This window comes from Miscanthus floridulus, chromosome 15 (genome assembly GCF_019320115.1).
Source record: "Miscanthus floridulus cultivar M001 chromosome 15, ASM1932011v1, whole genome shotgun sequence".
Classification (NCBI taxonomy): Eukaryota; Viridiplantae; Streptophyta; class Magnoliopsida; order Poales; family Poaceae; genus Miscanthus; species Miscanthus floridulus.
In genome coordinates this window covers 40,304,844-40,315,659 of record NC_089594.1, presented here as the reverse complement: position 1 = coordinate 40,315,659, position 10,816 = coordinate 40,304,844, and the positions used below count along the sequence as shown (strand labels likewise).

General features: G+C 39.9%; 1 long non-coding RNA gene across 1 annotated transcript; it reads left to right on the top strand.

Moving 5' to 3' along the window:
- The first annotated feature begins 965 nt into the window (after positions 1 to 965).
- LOC136509132 (uncharacterized) lies at positions 966 to 2,133 on the top strand. Its single transcript, XR_010772239.1, has 3 exons — positions 966 to 1,177; positions 1,345 to 1,583; positions 1,677 to 2,133. It is a non-coding gene; the product is annotated as an uncharacterized lncRNA (long non-coding RNA).
- The last annotated feature ends 8,683 nt before the right edge of the window (positions 2,134 to 10,816 follow it).

Below are 10,816 nucleotides of genomic sequence, written 5' to 3'. Positions count from 1 at the left end.
CATCCCGTTGGCTAGCCCTCTTGTATATAAATTCTTTCTGTCTTAATTGAGCGGCAGAGCTCCTGCCTTTGTTTCAAAAAAAAATTAACATATTCAACTAAGGTGTTCGTATAGCCAATTTCTTTCGAAAGAAATTGAGAACAAATAGTTCTATCCTATAGCAGAGGCCTGTTATTTTGTGACATGTCATATGCTATCAGTATTCCAAAGAAGAAATACATCATCGAATCAGGAACTGCTTGTGCATCCAGTTATGACGTGAAATGCCTATTTCACATCCTTGGCTTGGAGACGATTTGAACTACTTTGTCATCTTTTATGGAACAACCTATTGTTTGTAGCTCTAAGCATATGAAATCAAGAGTCAAGATGTTGATTGTAGAATCTCCCACAACTAAAAAGCCTAAAGAGGAGACACCGTTTTGGTGCGACAAAAACTTCGCCTCACCTCATCGGTCTACCCTACGATCCTTGGCTGCTCTCTCCACTCGATAGAAAAGGAAACCACCATGCTGCGATTCCCGCCCACTTTCACCGCGCTTTAGAAAAGAAAAGGAAATCGCCGTCCGCGTCGCTCCCCTGGCATTCATTGGCAGACAGTTTCTCTCCACGCGCTTTAGTGAAGATGTCCCTTTCTTCAGACGAACAAGTAATTTTGAGTATGACATTATTTATTAGTGTATATGAAAATTGTCCTCTGATGGGTTGACTTAATTCTTTTTCTGTGAAACTCAAAAAGACTTATCAGTCTGTATCCAGAAGAAAGCAAAGTCACAAGGTGCTAAGAAATGGCCTTGATATTTCTAGGTACTTCTAGGTTCTGATCCCGACAAGTGCTGAAGAATCCAAATATATATCATATACGAATAGCTCTTTTACAATTTTAGAAAAAGGTAACAATGTGCATGCTTGCTAACAATGTTTCTTGCTGTTGCCTTTACCATGTGCAAACCAGACCCCATCAACGGACACAGCGGCTGATGCACCTAAATTTCCTTTGGGATGGACTTCAGGTCCTATAGGGCCGGATTGCATTGCTACTACATGTCTGTTTAGCACCTTGTTCTATCTATTTGCTTCGACGCAGTGCATGGTTCCAAGAGCTTCACAAGCAGAGTGCAGAGAGTTGCTGAATTGAAAAAGGAAATTGGAGAAGTCAGAAAATTCTATTCAGTCAGTACGTTACCCCTTATCTCAACTTTTTAAATTTCGGATAAGTTATTTATATTTTGTTATTATTATGGTATATTATCCTAGATACCATGTGTGTTTATTATTTTTCATCCAAGCAGATACTTTGCCAACTTATTTGTAGAGATTTAAGATTTCTTTTTACTCTTCTAGGTCCTTTCAATCTGTGATTGGGACCTTCAGCAAATATAACATGTTTATGGGACTATGTGAGTTTTGACTTTTGAATGCGGCACCAGTCATACTGAATCAGGTCCAGACTCAAAAAACACAGCAGATACTAATTCTTCAGGTCAAGGCACATCCAAAGATCATGAGGGTTCTGTTATAGTTACTAGGCCTGATGGCATGCCAGCACATATTAGGATGCCAGTGTTTGGTTTTGCCTAGATGTATGTGTTTCCTCACAGCTTATTACTTCTCTTCATTATGTCATTCTTCTACTACATAAAATTTTCAGCAGGTTGCATCTTTGCACTCTGCAGGAACCCTCCTAACTGATGGACATCTCAATATGGACATCATATAGCTAATGACAAAGGATAAACTTTTTTTTAAAAAAGTACATACTATGTAGCTGTTTAGTCATGAGATAGCTAGCCATGAGATATCATAGCTATTTCTGTTGTTTGGTCAGTCTGAGGTGTACTGAACCCGCATCATAGAGTGCATGACTATCATACATACTTCTATTTTCAATTCTATTTTCCATGTATGATGATAACCTCATTTGCCAGTTTAGTGCTGATTGAAAAATACTTTGGTGTTGCCCAATTGAATAGAAAACACATATTTGTAGAGAACTTCATATCATTATTAACACGTTAGTTGTGCATAAAACCTAGAATTGTTGTGCTTTTTGTTAGCTGAGTTATCATTTTTCTTAGTATGTGCTCATCTTCATCTCACTTTCAACAATCCTCCCTCCAAATGTTTTGATTTTTCAAAAATTTCAGGGGCTATTCCTCTCTGGAAATACTATCAAATTTATTTCAACTGGAAAGATGGTGAAGATTGCATCAGCTATGATCTCCATACAATTTAAGGTGCAACCAATCGCTTTTACTTCAAAAACAAATTGAAAAGAAACAATACTCAGATTATTGTTTGTTAACAATGCAAGATTGAGCCATCAACAAATAGCTGCACAGTGTATTAATCTCAAGAATAATTAATGTATCTTTGCCTGAAATCTCGGACGTTCGAAATTGTTTCTGACCCTCTGTTTTAAATGAGCTCATTAAGGTTGAAATAAAGTTCAAGATGCACTTGTATATATTCAAGTCATGGTTCAATGCTTTAGAAAATTTATTCTTTTTGTATGACATTATGATTATATTGTGACCCTTTTTAAAGGCAATTCATGTCGACTTTTTGAATCTTTATTGGCTGCTATCCTACTACAAGTTGTTTGTATATTTTAACGCAAGAAAAACAGTAGTTATTCTTCCATTGCATATGAAATATTAGGCATGTGTGTGTTGCACGTGCATGTCTACTTCAAATTTTATATAATTCACTTTGAACTTAATGTGCGAAAGAACTTTAAATGTTTCTCTGTTACTCTACTTCCCAGTCTTCTGTTATACTATTTCCCAATGATTACACCATTTTGGTTGTTTAATTTGTGTTATCTTAAATGTTATCGTAGCTATTAGAAATAAATGTAACTGAAGCCTATCCGGCTTCCTGTAACTGAAGCCTGTCCGGCTTCTTCTTGTACAACTATATATGAAAGGTTCACCCCTCCCTCCTAGGGAAATGGTAGTTTTTTTTATAATAGGGAAATGGTAGTATATGTGGGGGTTTTGATTGTCGATGAGGTCGACAGGATCGACGAGATCGGCACGACTATGTCTCCGGATGCTAGGAAGGTCGACGATGGAGTTGGTAGCGAAGACGGTGGCCGCCGAGGGGCAACGGCACGGTAGCCCGCTCCCAAGAATCAAATAGCAGTTAATGTAAAACAATGCTAGGTTACTTGCAAATAAGACACTTCCCACATAAATGAGGTACCAGAGCTAATTTGATATATTGATAAGAGCATTGTTCTCAATACAAAAGTTGGGATCAAAATGCTTGAATGCTTGCTCTTTCTTCTGAATGATATAGAACGTACTGGACCAATCAAGCAGGTAACAATCTTTCTTCAAGTATGCTGAATAAAGCTATTGCCTCACATTTTCTTCACTATTATTGAATCCTTTTGACAGCTGGATTTGTTCCCAGTTTCAAATGTGTATTGACTGCTGAGTGGCCTGTTCAGGAAGTATACCAGTTATATTTGCAGTGGTCTGTTCAGGAAGTGTTTTTTTGCAGTTGGTCTAAGAAAGCAAGGACACCGTTGGCTTTTTTCCCCTAGAAGGAGCAGACATTTATTTGGTAATAAGCTTATTTTGAGCCATTATAATTTCCTCTTAGCTATTAGTTGGACAATGCTCTTTTCAATGATTTTGAAAAAATTCTTCGCTGGTGGCTCTGAATACTTTTAGGGTAACAATTCAATTTGGTATATTTTAGCTTACCTTTTCTTGTAGAAGAAACATAGAATTAGAAAATTCGTCTGAATCTTATTGAACATTTGCGGGGATGTTCAGTTATATGATTATTGAACATTTGCGGATTTATGTACAGGGACTTTTGTTTGGGGGGATGGAACTACGTGGAAGCACTGTTGGTATGGTGTTCATTTTTTCAGGTTTAGTAGTTTATTGAGTATCCATCTATAGAAGAAAGAAAGACGTTCACTTCTTCATGTACACCATATGACGTTATGTGTTATCTATATACCTTTATTTAAACAAATACATACCATGTACATATATGATGTTGTAACAAATGAACCACAGCAAAGTTGAATTGATATTTTTTGTTCAGCATGATTTGTGGACTTACACGATGAGTGGTGTGGGTTTGCGTTTGTTTATGGGTGTTGATGTGGCGCGGCCTGGGTGGGGCGGCGCATGGGTGGCCACCTGGAGCTGTCGGCGTCGGAGGTGGTTCGGGCGAGGGGCGGGGAAGTTGCGGTGCCACATATCGCCGGGGGCTCGGCCGAGGTTGTGCGGCACGGGCTACAGTGGCATAGGGTGTCCGCCATCATTTTAGTCTTTCATGAAACTTCTGGTCGGTTTTATCAAAAAGAATTTTAGAGGTCGTACAATGTATATTTCTCGTCATATGTGTTGTTGTATTGTAATTAGTGGAGTTGCAATGTAATTGTTGAAAAAAAGTTTATACGGTGAGTATAACATACTTTGTTTTAAAATTCTGTGAGAGATTTTTCAAGACACGCAGTATTATCCATGTGAAGCACTAATATTTATATATATACTCAAACCTATGTACATGATCGTATTGAGATGAGGCGGAATTTATTCGTTGATTTATTGGCGCACGAAAAAAATGGCTATCGGAGATTTCGTCCTGCCGATACAAAACATTATCTTAGCCACATCACGGAAAGGTCTATACAGTAGAGTTTGTGAGCCTGCGACGCTGCGCTCTCCGTGACTGTTAATTTCATAAACTTTACTTTATGGATTAAATTTCACTTTAACGTCGGTATTTAATTTCACAATATTATTATCTTATCGTGCGATACGTGTGTTTTTAGTACAAAAGTTTAGCTGTCCCATAGCAACGCACAGACACGAACCTAGTTAGATCTCAAAAGCAAAGAACATGTTGGTTTGTCACAAACATGCATGAGCTCGGAAAGAGAAATTAGTGCAAATCAAAATTGCTTCCCTTGAATCAGCTCCACTGCATGATGCACGTACATCAGTTGTCATATATAAGGATATTGGTCCTATTTGGATACCTTTATGATTATTGTAATCAAATTATATAATCAGATTATGATCCAAACAAGATCAATTATGTTATGGATTATTATAATCAAATCCTTTTATTACCATAATCCCATAACCTAAGAAAAACTTGATTTTTGGCATTATGGATCCTAAAAATCTAAATTGGCCTCACACCTTTCCTTTTTCTTTTCCATCATCTCCTTTTCTCTCGGCCGCACGGGCTCACGGACAGAAAGCGTCGCCGCGTGTGCTCGCCGTGGTTCCTCCCAGCACGCCGTTCCTAGTAAATTGGTCATGCACATTCTTTCTAGCGTCAATAAAAAAAAATGCACGGTTTTATGTGTATGACGGCAAGGTACAACCTATATCTCTATAACGAGGAAACTGTAACATCACATGTTTTTTGTTGAAACATCATTTATTTGATGCTTTGTTTGCTTAAAAGATGTGAAAACCATGAAGAGCACGCGTATGAGGAGGGAAATAAAGACATTTGATTCTTTTTTTTTATAACTAGACATTTGCGGCCTGTTCGCTTGGTTGTAAACGATCGTAAATTTTTAGCTAGAACAGTATTTTTCTCTCACACCAAACTAGCGAGCAGTAATAATCCACGATCATTTCAGCCCCAGCCGAACAGGCTGTTGATTCTTTGATTGAAGACCACCTGATCGAACCACAGAAGCTTATGTACTTTGATTACATGTGTCGAGCCTACAATATTAAGTAAGGGAAGCATTCAATCGTTGAGCACAAGGTGCCCAAGACATAGAGGGTTGGAGGTCATATGTAATAGTCATCAGAGAAAGCTGCTTTACCAATGAACCTAAGTTTTTTGTGCACTAAAAGAAAAAGAAAAACGGTCACAGGTGAAGCCAATTAATTTATACTCAATGCCTTTTATACACATGCTGTTTCTTCTGAACTGGAAAGAAAAATGGCATCTGAGCCTTCAGAATAATTTCTCATGAGGAAATAGAATAATATCCTGTTCGTTTCGCTGAAATTTGGCTTATGCTGATACTTATGCTGATTTATTGTGAGAGAAAAACGTCGTTCGTTCGCTGAAAAGTACTGCTAAAGTAGTTCAAGCGAACCGTTGGTGATAATCGCTTTCATTTTCACCAACGGTTCGTAACACAAACCGGCGGTGAAAATCATTTCAGCAAATGTTCGTAATACGAACCGGCGGTGAAAGTGGTGGCGGTGATTAGCAATTCTGTAGTAGTGTATATGTTTTCTCACGAAAGGTTTTTAACCAGGCAGTAGTGCAACACAGCTTGCCTATGCAATGTACTCTTTTCTCCTGACTTTTTTCCACTAGGTTTTTGAGGGAGTTTTTGAAGAGGCATGTGAAAGCATCTAGGCCCCTAGTTGGGTTTCAGTGATTAATGACAATATGTGATTACTATGACTAACGTGTGTTTTGCAGAGGCAATTAAGTTAGGTCATGGTAATGGAGATCGATTGGGCAATCATGGTGGTCATGCCCCTACGATGAAAATCGTTTCGATTTTCAAAGGATGGACGACAAGGTTAAGGATGGACTAGTTCTAAGTGTCGATTGGAGTTGAAGAGACACTTAGAGTAGTTTAGGACTTTATTTTTCCTTTGGCCGTACTATTAAGGGGGTATGGACGGGTAGATTGATCTAGGTGAGTCTAGTGAGTTAGGTGTGGTGCACACTTATTAAAACTAGCACTAGGTAGCTTCTAAAAAGCCCTTAGATCAATTGGAGCAAACTTCATTCACATATGATTGAGAATTGGAAGAGAATGGTGGGTCAAATGCTGACCAGACGCTGGTGCAGAGTCCGGTCAGTTCATTTGATCAAGGTGATTTCGTCTGGTGCGACCGGACGCTGAGAGGTGAGTGACCGGACGCTGAGGGCCAGCGTCCGGTCGACTCCAGTAAGGTTCTAGAGAGGGAAAATCATGACCCAACGCGTCCAGTCAGTGCTGACCGGACGCTGTCCAGCGTCCGGTCACAACTTAAACACTGGAGTTCGGGGTGAACTGACTGGAGCGTCCAGTCAACATGACCAGAGCGTCTGGTCACCCCGCGGAGGCACATAACAGTTCGTTTTTCAGCCAGGTTTATAAATACTTTCTCCATTCGTGTGTGGGGGTACTTTTGCTCATTCCAACAGCTGAGAAACACCATTGAGAGTGTCAAGAAGAGCAAGGTCCTTGTGAGATGATTGAGATTTGAGAATCCCAAAGAGCGCCCTCATTAGTGAAAGCAAGAGTAGCAAAGTGTGCATTCACCTTTCTCATTAGGCTCGTCGTGGTCAAGTGAGAGTTCGTGCTTGTTACTCTTGGTAATCGCCATCACCTAGATGGCTTGGTGGTGATTGGGAGCTTGGTGATCATCCGGTGGAGCTTGTGGATGACCCAACTCAAGTTGTGAGCGGTTGTGGGTGATTCACCGCGATGGAGTGTCGAAGAATCAACCCGTAGAGAGCACTTGATCCTTGCGCGGATCAAGGGGAGCTACACCCTTGTGCGGGTGCTCTAACAAGGACTAGTGGGGAGTGGTGACTCTCCGATACCTCGGTAAAACATCGCCGCGTTTCTCCTTCTCTCTTTACTTTGAGCATTTACTTTGAGCAATTCAATTCTTGTCATTTACATTCATAGAATTTCCATGCTAGAGTAGGATTGGAACATAGGTTGCTAAACTTTTATGCGGTAGAACATTAGAAACACTTTCTAGGCACAAGGGGTTAATTGGGCTAACCGTAGAGTTTAATTATTGCAAAGAAATTTAGAATTAGCCCAATTCACCCTCCTCTTGGGTATCTTGATCCTTTCAATTGGTATCAGAGCCTCGTGCTCACGTATTTAGACTTAACCGTCTAGAGAAAGATGTCTTACGGGGATGGTCCTCCTCCTATCTTTGAGGGGGATGATTTTCCTTATTGGAAGATCCACATTGAGGCGTACTTAGAAGCTCTAGATGTTGGAATACTTAGAGCCGCCTCACAAGGCTTCCCAAAACCTCAGGACGCTACACACCTACAAGGCGATGAGGTGAATTATGAGAAATAGAATGCAAAGGCTCGAAACACCATCTTTAGAGGCATTTGCAAGGATGTGTTCAACCGGGTGAGGAACCACAAAGATGCCCATGCACTATGGTCGGACGTTTGTGCGCTCCATGAGGGAACAAAAAGTGAGCGTGAGGAACGCTATCATCTTGTCATGAAAAAGCTTAACTCTTTTGAGATGCTTCCTAAAGAATGTGCTAATGAGATGTACTCACGTTTAAATATTCTTGTAGAGGAAGTCAATGGACTTGGACTCACTCAAATGCAACCATCCGATGTTGTAAGAAAGATTTTGAGTGTCCTCCCCATTGACAAATATGGGCATATTATGACCGTGCTTCATCAAGGTGATCTTTCCACCGCTACACCGACACAAATCTTGGGAAAGATCAATGCTCATGAGATGTACATGCACATCACGCCACAAGATGGCTCATCCTCTACTAAGAAGAAAGACAAGAACTTAGCATTCAAAGCTAGTCAAGAGAAGGGCAAAGCAAGGCTTTAGTATGAGAGCTCAAGTGATGATAAAATTGATGATGCAAGTCTTTCTCTCATGGTGAAAAGAACCGCCAAGATGCTAAAGAAGCTCAACAAGAGTGGTATCAAGTTCGATGGCAAGAAGAAGAAGTTCTTCACAAGCTCTAGAAGGAAGCCAATCTTCGAGATGGATTGCTACAATTATGGAGAACTTGGTCATCTAGCACACCAATGCACCAAGCCCAAGAAAGACAAGTTCAAGAACAAGTACAAGGGCAAGAAAGATGACTCAAGTAATGAAGAAGAAGATGAGAAGAAGAAAAACAAGACATATAAGAAGAGAGATGGCAAGAAGAAGGACTTCCACAAGAAGAAGAAAAGTGGGAAGGCATACATCGTCGGTGATTGACTCACGGACATTGATTCATCTAGTGGCTCATCCGATGATGATAGTGACAACGAGAAGGTGGCTACCATTGTTATTGACTCTTCATCATCTTCACCGCCACCACCGCCATCATCCTCTACACACCTATGCCTTATGGCCAAGGGTGAACGCAAGGTATCAAATGATGATGATAGTAGTGGTGATGAACATACTAGCAATGATGATAGCGATAGTGATGATGATGAATATGAATCACCTTCTTATGATGATCTTGTTAAATTGCTAAATCAATACACTAAGATCATTAGAAAGAGTAGAGCTAAGAATGAAAAGTTAGAAGCTAAGAATGATTCTCTTTTAGCTAAATGTGATGTAGCCGAAAAGACTAGTGTTGAGCTTAGAGAAGCAAATGATGCTATATCATCCAAACTCAAGGAGCTCAAATCTTCTAAGAAAGAGCTTAAAGATAAACATGATAAACTTGAGAGGATACACAATGAGCTCATCACTAGCCACAACAAGCTAAAAGAAGAATATACTACTCTTAAGATTAATCATGATAATCTTGTCATTGCTCAAGAATTTTTATCCAATGAGCCACATGATGCTACTAACGATGTTGTTAAGATTGATATAGCTACATCATGTGATGATTTAATCATTGAGAGCATTGAGCAAAGTTCTAGTAGCAAGGGCAAGCAAGTGGTTGAGGCCAATAATTATGATGAGTTTGTCAAGCTCAAGAATGACAATGAAAAGCTCAAGAAAGATCTTGAAGAGATCAAAAGCCACAACACTATTGTGCTAGAAACTCTTGATCATGATGGTGATTTGATCCTTGAGAATGAGAAGCTCAAAGAAGAAAACAAGAAGCTCAAGGAAGAGAAAAACAATGATGCGCTCAAGGAAGAGAACAAGAAGCTCAAGTTGGAGAAAGAGCATCTCAAAATTGGATTGAGCAAGTTCACTAGAGGCAAGCATCTTCAAAGTGAGCTACTTATGAATACCGTCATGAAGATGGATAGAAGTAGAATTGGATACTTGGCAAATCAAGAGAAGAAGGCTCAAGCTCAACAACAACAACACAAATCAAAGCCGAAGCCAAAGAGATGCTTTGAGTGTGGACAAGAAGGTCACTTTGCCCATGAGTGCCAAACTCCACCACCACAACCCTTGCCCAAGCATGCTAGACCTTTTGCCTTCAATGCTCATTACATGCTTAGAAAGGATTCTAGTGGGAAGATGAAAGTCATGTTCTTAGGACCTCCCAACAAGAATATGCCTAAGAAAATTTGGGTAGCAAAGTCACTTGTTGAGAAGGTGAAGGGCGCTCAACAAGTTTGGGTTCCTAAAGCTTGATCTCTTGTGTGTAGGTGAACTACAAGACCGGTGGAAGTCATTGGGTTATTGATAGTGGTTGCACACAACATATGACCGATGATCCTCATATGTTCACCTCACTAGATGAAGAAGTAGATGGACAAGAAAGAATCGCATTTGGAGATAATTCAAAGGGCAAGGTTAAAGGATTGGGCAAAGTGGCAATATCAAATGATCACTCTATCTCAAATGTGCTATATGTTGCTTCATTGAGCTTCAACTTGCTATCCATTGGACAATTATGTGATCTTGGCTTCCAATGCTTGTTTACCGAGAAGGAAGTTGTTGTATCTAAGAAGGATGATGATCAAGTGATATTCAAAGGATTTAGATACAACAACATATATCTAGTGGATTTCACCTCCGAAGATGCTAACTTGAAGACATTCCTATTCACCAAAACAACACTTGGGTGGCTATGGCATAGAAGACTTGCTCATGTTGGGATGAGCTCACTCAAGAAGCTAATGAAGAATGATTTGGTGAGAGGGTTGAAGGATGTGAAGTTTGAGAAGG